Source organism: Prionailurus bengalensis, chromosome E4 (genome assembly GCF_016509475.1).
Source record: "Prionailurus bengalensis isolate Pbe53 chromosome E4, Fcat_Pben_1.1_paternal_pri, whole genome shotgun sequence".
Taxonomy (NCBI): Eukaryota; Metazoa; Chordata; class Mammalia; order Carnivora; family Felidae; genus Prionailurus; species Prionailurus bengalensis.
The window spans coordinates 38,567,851-38,585,544 of NC_057360.1; the positions used below are offsets into that span (position 1 = coordinate 38,567,851).

Genomic DNA, 17,694 nt, shown 5'->3' on the forward strand with positions numbered 1-17,694 from the left:
GTTAGGAGGCATCTGTCAGGTAATCATTTACAAATAATTGTTGAATTTGTTTCAAATGGACATATTAATACATAATGTGTGCATTCATATATATAATGACTATATGGTTATGCCTTAATGAATTATTCTTAGTCACATGCATTCTGATACGTGTTCTTTGTCCAGGAGGAAAATACATGGGGCTACAGGGGGTATATATCTGGGAATGATATGTACCTGCATTTGGGCATAAACTGTATGTGGCAGCAGAAAAATGTGACAGCAGGTTCTTTGGATGGCATTCCCTTATTTCTGTTCATACCACAGGATAAACTTGGTAATGAAGACATGAGAATGTGGACATCAGACTAAGGGTTGAGGTATAGCCGTAGGCATCACAGGTCTTGGATTCCCTGAAGTATTACAATGGCTATGAGACCTATTAAAGCATTGCAATAGCTGAGGCCTATATTAAAGCCAATTTGCCCTGAGAGTAACTAGCTCTAACAATATCACAGATTCCTTGATAAGATCACTTGACCTTGGTTAGTGCCAATTTGCATGAGCTTGAGCAATTAAGTATCAAAACCAAAACCTTCTCAATATTCCAAATTTAAATTCTGGAATGTGCAGCGGAGAGGAAATTTAGAAATCTCCTAATCTAGTGGTTTCTAAATTTAGCTGGCCACCAGAATCAGTCGCAGAGATTTATAGAAAAGATCTTTTAAATAAGAATGTCCAGTGTGGCAACCTGGAAATCTGGGACCTTAGGAAGCACTCAGGAAATTGTGATGATCAGTCAGCTTTGGACACTACTGATCTAGTCCATCCCCCTTTTTCCATTCAGAATAATGTAAGTGCAGACAACTCTTCAGTTGTAATAATCATGGTTAATATGTGTAAAGCGCCTGCTGTGAACCACTTTAACAAACCTCCCCTCCAATCTTTGTAACTACTCTTAAATCCATGCTGTGAGTAAACAACTTTCTACAATCTCCTCTCTCTAGATGTTCTGCACTATTCTCATGCAGTTTATCTTTTCATATGCTTCTGATGGGCATTGTTAGGTGTCCATGTGGTGCTTCAGAAAGTCCTGCCATCTTAAGCAAAGAAGATAAAGTGATTGAATGGCATTTTTCATCAACAGCAGGTTCTCAAGGATGTTTCCTAGGACCTTTAAGGCATACATTATACTTTTCTCAGGCTTGTGGCATGTCAAACCCCGTAATGATCAGGGAGATTAATGAACTCTTAGCAAATTAATATGTTCATGATTCACATGAGTATAAATTACCCAGTGAAAACCCATGGTGCTTGATCACCAGGCACTTCCAGGACCAGGGCTCCAAGATTTCAACCTCTTCTTCCCACTTCCAACCATTTCCATGTTGGGCCAACATATGATTTAGATTGATGGGCCTACTCAGAACATTAAGATGCTTGGCTACATGACTAAGTTTTCATACACAAAATGGCTTCACTTTTATTAAAAATACCCACAGTGAAACAAGTCTAACTTCAAGAAATTTTGTTGCCAGGGTGCCTGGGTGGCTCAGTTGGTTAAGCATCCGACCTTGGCTCAGGTCATGATTTCATGGTTCATGAATTTGAGCCCAGCATTGGGGTCTGTGCTTACAGCTCAGAGCCTGGAGCCTGCTTCAGATTCTATCCCTCCCCTGCTTGCATGCTCGCTCTCTCTCTCTCTGTCTCTCTCTCTCTCAAAAATAAATAAACATTAAAAAAATAAAAAGAAATAAAGAGAAATTTTGTTACTGATGTTTCTACTATTACTCGCTTCCAGAATTTCTAGCAACAAACACTTTGACTTTAATCAAAATCCACATAAAAAAAAAAATCCACACAAATGCTTTACTTTTCAAATGACTGTCTGGCATCCTGGTAGAGAATTTACCTATTAAGCATAGTCTGCCAAAAGGGTGAAATGAAATAAGACAGCATCTGACAATATCCCTGGCAACACTACCACCATTTTGTGCCACAGGCCCTCAGTTCGCTTACATCATTTCTGAACTCTAATCAAAGCCTCCCAAAGGAAAGTTTTGGAAGCCTGAAAACATATCTAATCCCCTTTGAAATAGTTACTTTGGGGGACTCCTGGGTGGCTCAGTTAGTAGAACATCCAACTTCAGCTCAGGCTGTGATCTCACGGTTCATGGGTTCAAGCCCCACGTTGAGCTCACTACTGTCAGCATGGAGCCTGCTTCAGATCCTCTGTCCCCTTCTCTCTCTCTCTCTCTCTCTCTCTCAGTCTCTCTCTCTCTCTCTCCGCCCCTCCCCCACTCATGTTCTCTCAAAAATAAAAATGAATATTTAAAAAAATAATAATTAAAAAAATAGTTATTCTTAAGGGGGTGCCTGGCTGGCTCAGTGGAAAGAGCATGTGACTCTTGATCTTGGAGTCATGATTTTGGGCCCCCTATTGGGTGTAGAGATTACTTAAGTAAAAATAAAACTTAAAAAGAAATAAAAAAATTATTTTTCTAAATTGCAGAAAATTGAATGGATCATATCACAAACGAGCTATAAAAGTTAGTGCCTCCATAATAAATGCCAGCTACACTTCTTGTGATTATTTCATCTCGTTTAGCCAACTGTGTAAATGATGTTACCTAAGCTAACAGATGAGACAGGAAGAAGGTATCATAGAGTCTTCTATAAGCTAAAACTTCAAGAGTCGTATTTACAGACACACGGGCATTTGGGGAACTCCAAAATCATTGGGTCTCAGCTCATTTTACAGTTTTCCAAATCCATTCACGGACATTATCATGCATGTTCCTCACAGCAATTTCCAAAGGAAGCAGTCATGCAGCAGTGAAAGAAGTGTGCTCTGAAGCAGGAAGCTTGAGTTTGAGTCCAGGTTCTCAACTTAACTAGAGGTCTGATAGTTATTTATCAATGCCATTACCTGTGAAATGTGTGTGCTGATAGCTACTTTCACTTGCTGAACAGATAAGTGAAATGAATACATAAAAATAACTAGCTCTGTTTCCAACTTCTAACTTCTTTCCATGCAAATCCCAATGGGTATTCTTTTTTATTTAGAGAGAGAGAGAGAGCACGAGCGGGGTGGGGGGGGGGGGGTGCAGAGAGAGAGGAGGAGGGAGAATCCCAAGCAGGCTCCACGCTGCCAGCACAGAGCCCAACCTGGGGCTCAAACTCAGGAACTTTTAGATCATGACCTGAGCTGATACCAAGAGTCCAATGCTTAACCGACCGAGCCACCCAGGAGCCCTCCAATGAGTATTTTTTTTATCGTGACAAAATGGTTCCAAAATATAACAAGTCTCCAGGAAGAGCCAATAAAAAGTATTAAAGAAGAATAATGGAAGACTACCATGGTGGTACATGAATTACATTAATGGACTCAATTCCTCAATCCCTCTCTGCATCCACCTTTTTTGCAGTGTGACTCAGCAGTTCCTTCTAGGAAAAATGGAATGTGTTTCCCTGCACCTCAAGTCTAAGTTCAGTCCTGTGAATTGTTTTGGCCAATGAGATGTTAGCAAACTTGCTGCAAGCAGAGATTTATAAAAGTGCTTTTGCATTTGCTTCCTGTCTGCCCTCTGCACCTCACCATGGAACATGTCTGGGCTAGCTGGCTGGTGGTTAAAAGATATGTAGCCCAATTGCATGCATTTCCTTAGACCATGAGCCAGCAGACCACCAGACTTAAGAATGAGCCTAACTAAAGCCAGAAAAACTTCCCAGCTTAGCCCAGCCTAAATTACAAGCTGCAAATGCAAGAGCTAAATAAACATTCATTGTTTTAAGCTGTATTTTCTCAGTGGGGTTTTTATAAGAAAATTAAGCCCTATAGAAAAAATATTTGAGTGATTATTTTCTCAATTCTCCCAAATGGTACATAGTTAATTCATTACATATAATAAATGTCTTAGGGTATTAAGGCTTAATTATCTTCTGGAACCCTGCTAAGAAGGGATGTTTTATGCCATTGCACTTTGGATGGTTGTCATATAGCATAATTGTAACAACAGATAACTAATACAACCATATATGCTTTATAAAGTCATCATTCTTAAAATAATGTGTCACCAAAATGACAGAGTAATGGACCAAAATTAAATATCAAAAAGTCTGAAATCTATAAAAAAATACAAAATAAAAGTGACATTTTAAGAAAGAAATGGAGCATTCATTGTGACAAGTGGCTACTATATGCAGAACAAAAACCGAACTCCTTGACATCTTGCCTTCAAATACACTCCATATTGTTAAAAAGAGTATTTGTTTGAAGAAAAAGCTGTATTATAAAAAAATAGGTAATAGTTCATATCATCTTCTACTGATAAAGGCCTTTTTAAGCATGATTACCAGTAAAGGAAACAGTAATAGAATGACTGATAGATCTATGTGAAACTTTTAAACATCACTGTATGTTTAAAAATCAAAAATATTAACTCTGACACAAAATTTTCATATTTCAACAAATAGTTAAAAGGAAAACAAGAATTAAATTTGGTAATAGCTATTACTTATATATGTGTTTTCATAGCAAAAACTTATTGAGCTTCTTCTATATGCCAGAACTGTGTATTTGGAGCTTAAGTAGAAAGCAGGGGGGAAAAAAAGAAGGAAAGAAAGCAGAAAGAAGCACAACCCCTATTCACACAGCACTTAAAGTTTAGTGAAGAAGTCAGAATAGAAGCCAGTAAATAAGTACAGGAGAGCATTCCAGTAAGAGGAAACTGCATGTGCAAAGGCCCTGTGGTGGGAGGGAATTTAGTGCATTTAAGAAACTGAAATAAGGCCAAAGCAGCAAGAACACAGCAAACAAATGAGAGACTGGCTCAAAAAGAACTAAAGAGAAAAACAGGGGCCAGAAGTTGCAAAGCCTTATAAGGCCTCAGGAAGACATTTGATGTTTACCCTAAGAAAGTTACTTAAAGTGAATGGTTTTAATTGGGTGGGTGACATGATCATATTTGTGTTTTGACTTTCTGACTATAGACAAGATAATTTATTCAAACATGTGAAGTTAGTGAGTTACTGTATTAACACAGGCAAGAAGCTCTAGGAATTTGGCCCAGAGGGATGGTAATGAAGATACTGACAAGTGAATGGATTCAAAGATACTTTAATGATTAAACACACACACACACACACACACACACACACACACACACATAAGCTTGGTGACGGGAAGGATTAAGGGAGTGACGGAAAGATAATATTCTATTATGCCAAAATGTGATCATGGCATTCACTAGGCAAGTTAAAATCAGTAGAAAACCAGGTGGGGAAGAGATGGATCATGAGCTTTATCTCAAATATTAAACATATTAAGGCTGAATTGTCTCTGACACATTCATGTAGAAGTGAAGTAAGTGGTTCAGTATAGAGTAGAGGTAGGAGCTAGAGAAAGAAATTTGGATCTCATCAGCATTTAGCGGATAGCTGAAGCTACAAACATGGATATTTGAAGCTGTGGGAAAGCTTCTCAAAGCAGAGACCGAAGATAAGTATCCCTAAGACTTAGCCTTTAGAAGTTCCCAAGATTGACGGCCAGCTGGAGAAGACCAAAGACTTGCGAAAGAATGAGGCTAGCATGAAAGGAGAAAAGCCCAGGGCGGGGAGGAGTAAAATCACCAAGGCCAGCAGAAGAGAAAACTTCAAGAAGTAGTGGTCACCAATGTCCAACTCGGTGGAAAGGCCAAGTCAGACAAGGACCTGACAAGGTGGTATACTGAGCAAGAGCTGCCAAATGCATTCAGAGGTGGGAAAATGAAGACATCAAGGACAGTCCTCCCCGCGAACCCACGGGGGATACCTTCCAAGACCCCTCGTGGATGCTTAAAACCAAGGAGAGTACCAAAATTTACATATCCTATGGCTTTTTGTATACATACCTATAATGAATTTTAATTATAAATTCGGCACAGTAAAAGATTAACAACGATAATAATAAAATAGAACAATTACACCAATATACTGTAATAAAAGTTCTGTGAATGTGATCCCTCTCTTTCTCTCAAAATATTACACTGTAGGGGCACGTGGGTGGCTCAGTCGGTTAAGCGCCCCACTTCGCTCAGGTCGTGATCTCACGGTTCATGGGTTCCAGCCGTGAGTCTCTGTGCTGACAGCTCAGAGCCTGGAACATGCTTTGGATTCTGTCTCCCTCTCTCTCTGCCCCTCCCCCGGTCGCTCTCTCTCCCTCTCTCTCTCAAAAATAAATAAACATTTTCTTAAAAAATTTAAATACTGTCATCTTTACAAAGTATCTTAAAAAAGATATTACCCTGTACTCACCCTTCTTGTGACGTTGTGAGATGTGAAACTGCCTACGTAATGGGATGAAGAGAGGTGAGTGACGCAGGCGCTGTGACGTAGCTAGTCTACTATTCACCTTCTGATGATTCGTCAGGATTATCTGCTTCCTCCCCGCAGTTTGCCGTGGGGAAAATGAAATCACAGGTAGCGAAACTGCGGATAAGAGGGGAACTACTATATAGGCAACTCTTGTCAGAAAATAGGTTGCAGAACAGAAGGATTATCGAGGGATGTGATTAATCTCTCCCTGCTTTCTTCCTTTTTGAATTTGCCATATGTTTTGTTATTAACAAAATTTTAAGTTTATTTATTTTTCATTTACACCCAACGTGGGCCTCAAACTCACAATCTGGAGATCAGGAGTAAGGAGTGCTCTTTCACCTGAGCCTCCGGCGCCCCCTACAAAATGTTAAAGGTTATTAATATCGTCAAATTCAGTACTCCAAAATGTTGTCAGTAAGTATAAAATGGATAATAGTTTAAAATATATGGGCGATTTACATACTAAGTGGTATATATTAGTCCTCATCATTAAGGTTTGTAAGAAATAGAAGTAAAAAGTAAATGTAATTTAAAAATCAAAATAAAAGTAAGTAATGTATGGACAGTTCTTACTTCCCTGGCTGACACAAATAGACATTTTCTTCCCTTTTCTCTTTTATATGAATAATACTACAGTCTAAGACAATTGAAAGATTTTGTGCAATTGAAACTGAGCATTCTGCTTTATCAATGTTAATCTTCATTGGACAAATTCTACTTATTTCATCTCTTTCTTATTCTGTTAGTACATATATACTTCCATTATATTTAAATTGATATAGATTTGGGGCGCCTGGGTGGCTCAGTCAGTTAAGCCTCCGACTTCAGCTCAGGTCACGATCTCGCGGTATGTGAGTTCGAGCCCCGCGTCGGGCTCTGTGCTGACTGCTCAGAGCCTGGAGCCTGTTTCGGATTCTGTGTCTCCCTCTCTCTCTGACCCTCCCCCGTTCATGCTCTGTCTCTCTCTGTCTCAAAAATAAATAAATGTTAAAAAAAAAATTTTAATAAAAAAAATAATAAAATAAATTGATATAGATTTAATAAGCAAACAAATATTTCACAAAAATACCATCCAGTATTTTTGGTTGTGGTGTTTTTTAAAAAAGATAGGGCACAATTTATGCATATACACATATTATAAGTAAAGAAATGGGTACACAAACATGTTTAACTTGTTTAAGATAAAAATTATTTGATTAGGGGCGCCAGGGTGGCTCAGTGGGTTGAGTGTCAGACTCTGGATTTCAGCTCAGGTCTTGATCTTGCGGTTGGTGAGTTCGAGCCCCACATCAGGCGGGCTCTGCACTGACAGTGTGGCTCCTGCTTGAGATTCTCTCCCTCTCTCTCTCTCTCTCTCTCTCGCTCTCGCTCTCCCTCTTTCTGCCCCTCCCCTGCTCATGCTCTATCTCAAAATAAGTAAAAACTCTTTTTAAAAAAAAGAATATTTGATTAAATGAAGCAGTGAATAAATTTTTTTCTTGCAAAAATTTTGCCTGAGCCTGAAAAGGAATAGGAATCAGCGCCTGGCATTATGAATGCATTTTATCAGGTGCCATAGGCACATAAAAATTGGTTATTCTTGCTTTACTCGTATGTTGGACATAAACCAACACCACTCTGCAGCAAGTTCCCTTACAGAAGGAACTCTGTCTGATCTCTTACAAAATGTCCTAAATAAGAAAATAAAATAAGTAGAATTAAAGCTGTACTATACCAGGGCACATTTATATTTCTGACAACTATGGATTATTCAGTAATACCCCTCAGTGCACCAGTAAGCAGGGAGCATGGAAAGCTAATAAAAGTAATGAAGTCTTTGTAATACATGAACTCACTGCTATTAAATCTCTTCTGAGAAATGGGATGAGCCTGCCAAGTTTGTTGGGAGGACAGCTGAATTTGTAAGCTGGTGAAGTGAATATAAGTTGCGCCACGTGGCAACAGGGGCTGAGAGATAATGGGTGTTAATCCTCAGAAACTGAATGCTTTCTCTAGCCTTCAAATTTATTGAGAAGTGATCATGACACAAAGCTGGATTTGTCACATCTGTGTACTTGTCAGCAAAGTCCAGAGATGAAATCACAGTTTCCTAGTATACAAAGCTTGGGTGTATCACAGTTGCTACCAGTATTGAGCCACACAATGTAAACTTAACATTCTTCGTCCAATGACTGATATCATTTGCCATCCCTGTTTAAGGCCTGTTGAAGTGCCTTAGTTGTCCAGAGCTCCCTGGAGCCATGATGATATTCAGGTCTACGGAAAGTGCTAGTCAAGTGGTGTATTGGTCAAAGACCAACCAGGAAACAGCACACTAATTTAGGAAAGCTTAATATACAAAGGTGTGGGCAGGGTACACGAAAACCACAAAAATAGTACAGTACATACCCTGAGGTAGTATTAGTGGGGAGCATTTACCACTCCTGGAACAGAAGTGTCAAGAGAAGGAAGAGGTTACTGGAATCTAGAGACAGAAAGGGCTGTGCAGAAAACGTCACCTTACAGAAGCTGTGACTTTCAGAAGAGGGACACAGCCAGTCTGAAGCCATCCTGCAGGGAGGGGGATAGGCAAGTAATACCCCAGCCTTCTCTTCCCTCTACTCTCCAGCAGGTGCCGCCCATTGACTGAACCCAACCAACAGCCCAGGGCAGAGAGCCCTCGGAAGCTGTCTCTCCGGCATGGTGCAAGGTGGAGTAGCAGGTAGGGTAACCTGAAGGGGCAAATGGAAGGTACCCAACGTAAGTGGAAAGACAGTGTTATTGTCTTAAGTAAACTCTAGCTTTGCCTAAGCCTTATTTTATCGGTAGTTCCCTAGATGATATTATTTGCTTGGTTTCCTCTCCAGCAGGAAGAGTTTTAACCTAAGAGTGGGTGAAGGACATTAATCCCCCATAGTCAATTTCCTTAAGCATTTTCAGGTAACATTATCTCCTGCTTCCCCATAAAAATCAAGAAGGCGCACCTGAATCCCCAGGAGAATATTTATTTTCATTTTACAAAGAATGCCTGGTGTTGAGTCGTGGCTTTTTTTAAAAAAAGAGAATAATTAAAGCTCTCAGTTTTTCCTTTTACAAATCAGGTGAGCAATGTACTTACTCTGAACAATGACAGTTTTTTGGCTGCTTGTGAACCCTGGAAATATTGATCAGTTAAAAATATTCGGACGCTTGCATCTCCTGAATTTGCTTACTGCAGCCCTTCTTCCTGGTCGGTCAGGAGAACACCAGCAATTTTGTTCTCATGATAAATTATCCTCCCTGGTAGGTCACTCTTTTTTACCTAAAGTCACAATTTGCTCCTTCCTCTAGGTCACAACCTGATTTTTCAGGGTGACAGATTTATTGCTTGCTTTGTGCTCCAAAAAACAAATAGCCAACATTGCTCAAAATACAGTACTGTCACAATAACTTTGGCTATTTCCCAATGGGAATAAGACCTGGCATTTATATTCCTGTTTGGATTTGGTAGAGAGAGAAAGAGCATTTCCACATTTCTCCAGATCTGGGCTGGAGATTGGTAGTTAGGTTCAAGCCATGCTGCCAGCATAAGCAAGTGTTTGTTGGTGTAGTCTTGGAGGTTCTCTTCTTCTTTTGAGGAAGCCCAAAAAGCAGAGCAAACAACTACTTCTGACCTCCAAAGTAAGCCTTTTCACTGATGGCACATTTACCCCTGCCATCATAAAAGCCCAAGTCACCCATAAAATGTCCCTCAAACCTGAGAAGGAAGCTGTGATGTTAGGTAAGGTCATGTCGAAGACCTCTCATGGTGGAATGTGGATTAAAGTGATGAACCACATTTCCAGGCCTGTTCATAAAAAAGAAAAGGGAAGGGGAGGGGAGGGGAGGGGAGGGGAGGGGAGGGAAGGGAAGGGGAAAGAAAGAAAGAGAGAGAAAGAAAGAAAGAAAGAAAGAAAGAAAGAAAGAAAGAAAGAACGAACGAACGAAACCCACACTCAAGTCTTCCATGGTTCCTTCCCCAACCTGCCATCTGGATATGCTGCAAATCTCCAACCCTGCATCAAACCCACACTGCACATTTGTAAATGCCGTGTGACCTTGCAAACGTTATTAAACAGCTCTGTGCCTCCATTTCCTCATCTGTTAGATAGAGAAAATTATAGAACATACTTTATAGGGCTGTTGAGGGAATTAAATAAGCTACTGCTTATAAAGCATGTAAAACAATGCCTTCCTATGCAGGAATTAGATAATGTTTATAAATTTAGTCTGGTGAAAATAAAATGGCATCTTCTTTGTGGTTTCCATTTCCTAAAATGACTGCTCACATCTTTTGCCATTTTTTTCTACTCTGGTTGTTAATCTTTCTCTTATTCATTCACTGAAATTCTCTATTCTGGGCTAAACATTTGCTATTTGTGTGTTGCAAGTATGGCTATTCTTATTCATTCACTTTTAAGGATGTGGAGGAATGGTTGGCAGACCAGCTGAGGGTTTATTTGGGAAAAGACACTTGAATTGGCTTTTAGCTGGGGGCAAGGGCGAGAGGGAATACCCAGGGCAGTAGACTCCCCAGAAGGGTAGACTGAGGATTGGGACTGAGCCTCAGGTGGGTCTCCTGTTCCTGTAGCCACCCTGCACAGCCCCTTCCCCCAAAGGCTCTATGGCAGCCACAGGAGCGAGGAGGCTGGGAGCAACCACAGTGGCTGCTCAGTTGGACAGGACATCAGATGACTCGGAAACCAGTTTCCCATCACGTGTCTCAGCCTTCTTCACAACCACAACCCTGGAGGAGCTGACTCGGCTGAAGGTACTGGAGCCCCGCCGCAGCAGAAGCAGGACTGGAAGGAGCTCAGGCTGTAGCTGTGGCCAGGGTTCCTGAGCCCCCCCAAAGGGCGGAGCTCAGCCCACCGGAGCAGCCACCTTGGTATGGTTACTCATGTTGTGCATTCCAGACTCCAGCTATATCTCCCCACCCTCCAGCAGCTTGCAGGTGGTGGCGATCTCCATGTCCAGGGCCAGCTTAATGTTCCCAAGCTCCAGGCCCTCACACATCTGTCCTGCCATGGTCCACTGGGCTTGCTGCAGTGCAGCCTCCACTTGGCGTCGGCGTCCTTCGTGACCAGCTCCCCACACTGCCCAGTATCAGCAAGGGCAGCCTCCAGGGAAGCCCCCTGGCCTTTGAGGCTGTCGATCTCAGCCCTGGAGTCGGCCGTTGTTCCGGTTCATCTCACAAATCGTCTTTATGCAACTGAGGTCATCCCTGTGCTTCTCAGCCAGTGCCAGCACCTCTCATACTTCTGGTACGAGGTCTCAGCCTCGGCCGGATACAGTTAGCAATCTCCTTGTACTGGACCTTGACCTTGGTGATGATGCCATCGGTCCAGGAGGCTGCTGCTGTCCACGGAGTGGAATGCAGAGGTGTCAGAGATCTGTGGCTGCTCTCGGCTCTCCGCTTCACAGGCCGGCCAGCAGCTCCAGGAGGGACTCCAGCTCTGCCTCATCCATGGAAGCTTCACCTACAGCCTTCTTGACTCGGAAGATGCATCTTCCCATCTCTGTGTGCTCTGTATCTCTTCCTCCTACTTATTCTTGAAGTCCTCCACCAGCCCCTCCTATTGATGGGCTCCACCGCAGGTTCCAGCTTCTCCTGGGCCAGTGTGTCCAGCTGGCACCCGAAGCTGTTGATGTAGCTCTCCAATATGTTATCCATGTTGCTCCGAGCCGTCTTCCGCTGCTGCAGGAGGCTCCAGTTGGTCTCCGGAATCTCATTCTGCTGCTCCACGTCGTGTACCTTGTTGATAAAGGAGGCAGACTTGCTGCTGAGGGTCTTGAGCTGCTCCTTCTCCTGGATGCACACCCTTGGATGTTGGGGTCCACCTCCATCTTAAGAGGGCTCAACAGGCTTTGGTGCCCTGAGACAGCTACGGTGCCCCCTGGACCCTCTCGCCTGCGTAGTCCCCGACCACATTCATGCTAGTGCTCAAGTCACCTCTGAAGCTGCTGCTGCTGCCCCCCTGGGGGGCTGGGGAGCTGATATGGGAGCCAGGTGTGCCAGAGCATGAGCTGCTGCTGAAGGCCCAGGGGCCAGAGGTAGACACCTTATAGGAACTCTGGGTCACCCTGATGGACACAGTAGAGGCTGGAGAGGAGGCAAGTAGGCTGAACCAGAGATTCCAGAGGGAGCCAAGGATGACTTCTAGGTGGGGCGCTCACTCTCATTATGATATGCACAGTATAGATTTTAATCAGGAAAATAAGAATTTTCAAAAAAGGCATTGAAAGGCAATGCCCTAATAATTGGAATAAAATATTCCAAACAGGCTGACTGCCAGCCTTCATTAGACATTGCTTTTTACCAAATCAAACTGGCTTAAATGTTACATCAAATTGTTAAATCAGAGTAAATTTATAAAATAATCATCAATAATAACACATTCGGGGATGCACAGAATAATAAACACAATTCCTGCCTTTATCAGATTTAACATCTAGCTACGATGAAAGAATAAGCACATTAAAAATATTTAAAATTATAAGGAAGTATAAATTTTAGGTAGTACACACCACTGTACGTCTCATTATAATTCATTCCTATATTTAAGAAACTCGTTTCATAAGTCACACCAACAAAGACAACAAAATGGTGAAAACTCATTTCCTTCCCTATTGACGGGAATCCTTGAAAAGTCACAGTTTCTAGTGTCCAAACCATGAAAGAACAGATTTTTGTTATTGGAATTAGTCTATGGATAGGAATATTGTCATAGATTCAGTGTCCAAGAGGAGGATCGGGCTGCAGCTGGGTCCTTGTTCTCTTTCTCTTATCTTTACCATCTCTCATTTGTGTAGTATGGTTTCTAACACATCACGCATATGGGGAAACTCCTAACCTTTAAAAAGTCTCATTATCTTATTTCTGTAAACATTCTTAAGTTCTTCAAAGCTCTCTCTCTATAGGTCTTGAGTGATAAATGCATGTTGGTTTCAATTATTTTTATTCTTAAGCATTTTGTGATTCAAATATGGCCTTTGTGGACTCAAAATATTTTTTTAATTTTTTTTAATGTTTATTTTTCACAGAGAGAGAGAGACAGAGCATGAGCAGGGGAGGGGCAGAGAGAGAGAGAGACACAGAATCCAAAGCAGGCTCCAGGCTCTGAGCTGTCAGCACAAAGCCTGACACGGGGCTTGAACCCGTGAACTGCGAGATCATGACCTGAGCCGAAGTCGGACGCTCAACCGACTGAGCCACCCAGGCACCCCTGGACTCAAAATACTTAAAGTCTCAGGTGTTTGTTTCAAATCAGTCCAACTTCGGCCCTCAGTTCAGTATCGGTTATCAGAGAACAAGAAATATGTTAAAACGCAGTTTTCTCTGGACATTAAAAATATTCTATTTTGTGCTATTTTTTTCTATTTATCTATTTTGAAAGACAGAGAAAGCACAAGTGGGGAAGGGGCAGAGAAAGAGGAAGAATGCCTGGCAGGATCCACGCTGTCTTCACAAAGCCCAATGCAGGGCTTAAAATCATGAACTGTGAGATCATGACCTGAACTGAAGAGTTGGATGCCTAACCAAGTAAGCCACCAGGCACCCCATTTTTTAAGGTATTTTTTTTTTGAGAAAAAGAGAGAGAGAAGGGAGGGGCAGAGGGAGAGGGAGAAACTGAAGCAGGCTCCATGCTTAGTGCAGAGCCAAACACGGGACTTGATCTCACTACCCTGAGATCATGACCTGAGCTGAAATCAAGATTCGAATGGATAACCGACTGAGCCACCCAGGCACCCCAAAAATATTATATCTTAATTGTAAAAATTTATTCCTGAATTCTTATGACTGTTACAAGCCAAAAGACCAGTTGGCAGAACAATTATTTAAATTCTGATGTATTGTTTCAATTCAATAAATGTTTGTAGTAATGGTAAGAATAGTTCATAGAAAATGAACGTCTGTGTGCCAGGCCCTGAGCAAAGCTCTACCAGAACTAGGGCTTATCTACTCAACTCAATATTTGTTTCTTGTGGTCGTGGTATGTGCAAAGCACTGTCCTAGGCGTTTTGGAGTCTATACTCCAAATGCCTGCTTTGGTAGCTCAAAGACTGGAGAGAGCCTATCTCTAAAGGAAACTGGAAAGGTTTCCGAGCCGATGTTAGCACATTATGGCTTGAAAACCGAGGAAGCCTCCCCCGCTTCTGCCCGCCCCACACAAGCCACAGGGGCTGGGCCACGGGCCTTAGCAGAGGCACTGCTGCAGCAGGACGCTGCCCACACAACTCCATCCCCACCCCTGCACAGGAGCTCCAATCCCCATCGCCCTGTGCGTGTGCTCTTTTTGACTCTGATTTTGTGTTTCAATCCTGCTTGGTGGTGGTGTCACCTGCTCATGATTGGTTTGTGGCCACGGCACATTCTCACCTCGGCCTGTCACATACCCCCTGGGAAGATCTGTTAGGACTCAACAGATCACCATGTCCATATAGCTCCTTTAGCTTTTCAAAGTATCATCTCAGATAAGGAAATGTGTGGAGATTTAAAGGTGATTAACTATATCACTATGTAGTAAAGAATATAGATAGCAAAAAATACTGGATTGTATTAAGCAGGAGTTACAAACCTGCAAGGCATCTGGGGGAAATAGCTTGGGCACGTAATGACATCCCTGACTTCAACCCACTGGTATTTTTTCAATTTACATTTTGTAAGATGATCTATAATGACATGCCATCGAAACATAAATACTTCCACAGGAATCAGCAGAATTTTCCAAGGTCCCATCCAAACCACTCTGTACACATTCATAATCCGAATAACAGAATTCCTTTCCCTCTGTCAGTCACTGTGTTTGTTTTCTTTTCGTGGCCATCAGAAGCTACCAGTGAGATAACTCAGAAAATATCATGCACAGAGAGCTAATTGGAATGGACTTTGCTACTCCTTGGCTGGTTTCAAGAAGCTGACCTCGAGCAAGAAATTTCAGAAGATGGGGAGTGAATGCACGAGCAATGTGTTCGAATTCACTAACTCTGTTCACAATTCTCTTCCGGGAATGATCGACTCAGAGGAAAATAAAACCACAGCGGAGCCTTAATGGGGGGGCACTAAGTGGAATGTAATAAAAATATTCTCTTTTTAATATTCATTTATTTTTGAGGGAGAACGCACACAAGCAAGGGAGGAGCATAGAGAGGAGGGGGCAGAGGATCTGAAGTGGGCTACATGCTGACAGCAGAGAGCCCGAAGCAGAGCTCAAACTCACAAACTCACAAACCTGAGCCTATAACAGACGCTTAACTGCTTAACCAACTCAGCCACCCAGGCACCCCTTTCCTCATCATTACTTCAGGAGACCATGGAGTTTAATGGAGAGATCAGTGAATTTAAGGCAGAAAGATGGAGATCTAATCTGCCAAAAAGTAAACATTAGTCCTTGCCTAAGATCCTTCAGTTTCTCCTGCTGTAACAGGGTGGGGAGTAACTAAATATTCTCTAAGATTCCCCAGAGTTTTAACATTGTCTCACTAGATTGCTCTCCATTCTAGGCAAGCTGGTTTTCCTAGACTACCCATTAAGTATCCAATATACAAAGGAAGAGATTCTTAAAAGTGGCAGAAGTTAGATTTCAGGTCAAAATTGTTGCTCAAGGTTAGAGTCTTGAGGTGCCTGGGTGGCTCAGTCAGTTAAGTGTCCAACTCTTGATTTCAGCTCAGGTCATGATCCCACTGTTCGTGAGATCTAGCCCCATGTGGGGTTCTGTGCTGACAGAGTGGAACCTGCTCAGGATTCTCTCTCTCCCTGTCTTTCTGCCCCTCCCCTGCTCGTGCGTGCACGCTCTCTCTCACTATCAAAATAAATAAATAAACATTTTTTTTTTAAGATTAGAGTCTCTCTCTGTGAACTAAGATAAAGCAAGCACCACCTCTCAATTTGACAGAGACAAACTGACTCTCTCTGTGATAAATCAAATGCCTAAAAAATTTTAAAGTTACATATAAAGCTTTTTGGCCAATCCTGTTCCTGTATTGGGGCGCCTAGCTGGCTCAGTTGGTAGAGCATGCGACTCTTGATGTCGGAGTTGTAAGTTCAAGACCCATGACGGTATGGACATTACTTAAATTTTTTTTTAATCTTTAAAAAAAGAACCTGTTACTGCATTATTGTCAAATACTTAAAAGTAAACTGTGTTGATAAGGTGCCAGATAAAGATGCCTACTGCAAGACAACCTGTGCCTCTCCTTCCCATTTATTCTCAGCTTTCTTTTCCAGGAGGGGCCCTCCCCAGCCACCCTGTCCTAAAACATACCCCCAGAGGCTTTCTCTTCACCCTTTACTTTTTTCTTGAGTACTTATCATCATCTAACATAAGATATATTTTATTTATTTGACTTATTCTCTCTCCATGAAAGCAGAGAATTTTGTCTATTTTATTCATTGCTAAATTTGTAACATCTAGAACAGTACCTAGCACATAGGAAGCACTCAACGTTTATTTGTTGAATGCATAAGTAAATATTATTTACCATTATGATATAACAATTGCCACTTTTAAAAGAGTGGTGTATATCTGGTATATAACCGGAATAAATGTAGGCCTGCATTCAGGATGTTTTCCAGCTCCAAATTACAAGAAAGGTACACCTTTGGTAGGTACACCCTACCAAAAATAACTACATAAATAAACATTCCACATTGGCAATTATGACACAGTCTGAAGTCTGACATAAATCAAGGGATTTAACTTCAGGATGACAAGAGTATCAGAGAAACACATTATTCTCAAGTGTCTTCAGGGTATGGGTGACACACAGAGTAAGCAAAGGTATCCTAAAGGCTTTTTTGCTGGAGTAGCAGCCAGACTTGTCTTGCTTTTGCTTTATAAGCGCAAATTATAATGAGTAGCTCTATGATAAAATATAATTCTGGTTCTCACCCACATTCCAGAAGAAGAAACTCCAGAATCTCTCTTTGGGCTTCTCCTAAATTATTCCCGAATTCTAGGGGCTGATGCAGTGTGAAGAGGGGGTGGGTAGTCAGTAAGATGCCCACTCCAGAGTAGGAAAGGCCATTCCGATGTCTTGCCCACCTGTCCGCCTCTCAGTTCTCAGTTCCGTGTGCCTCATGCTTAGTCTACCCCAGGCACTAGGCAGCTCTACAGCATTGTAGTAAGATCTGCTCTGTGACTCACCTGCAAAATCACCGTCTTGTTTTCCCTCACAAAGCCCAGAACTGTCTTTTCAATACTGACATACAGGATCTTTTTCCCTTTTCTTCCCTTGCTCAGAAACCATTCACTATCCTGCTACCCACTTCCTCTCCTCAACCCCTAAGTTCCTTAACACACACACACACACACACACACACACAATTTATTTCACAAGACTCCTTTATTCCTATGTCCC

At 41.9% G+C, this 17,694-nt stretch overlaps 1 pseudogene; it reads right to left on the bottom strand.

The window, feature by feature from the left end:
• Window positions 1-11,004: 11,004 nt before the first annotated feature.
• LOC122475914 lies at window positions 11,005-17,415 on the bottom strand (annotated as a pseudogene).
• Window positions 17,416-17,694: the final 279 nt, after the last annotated feature.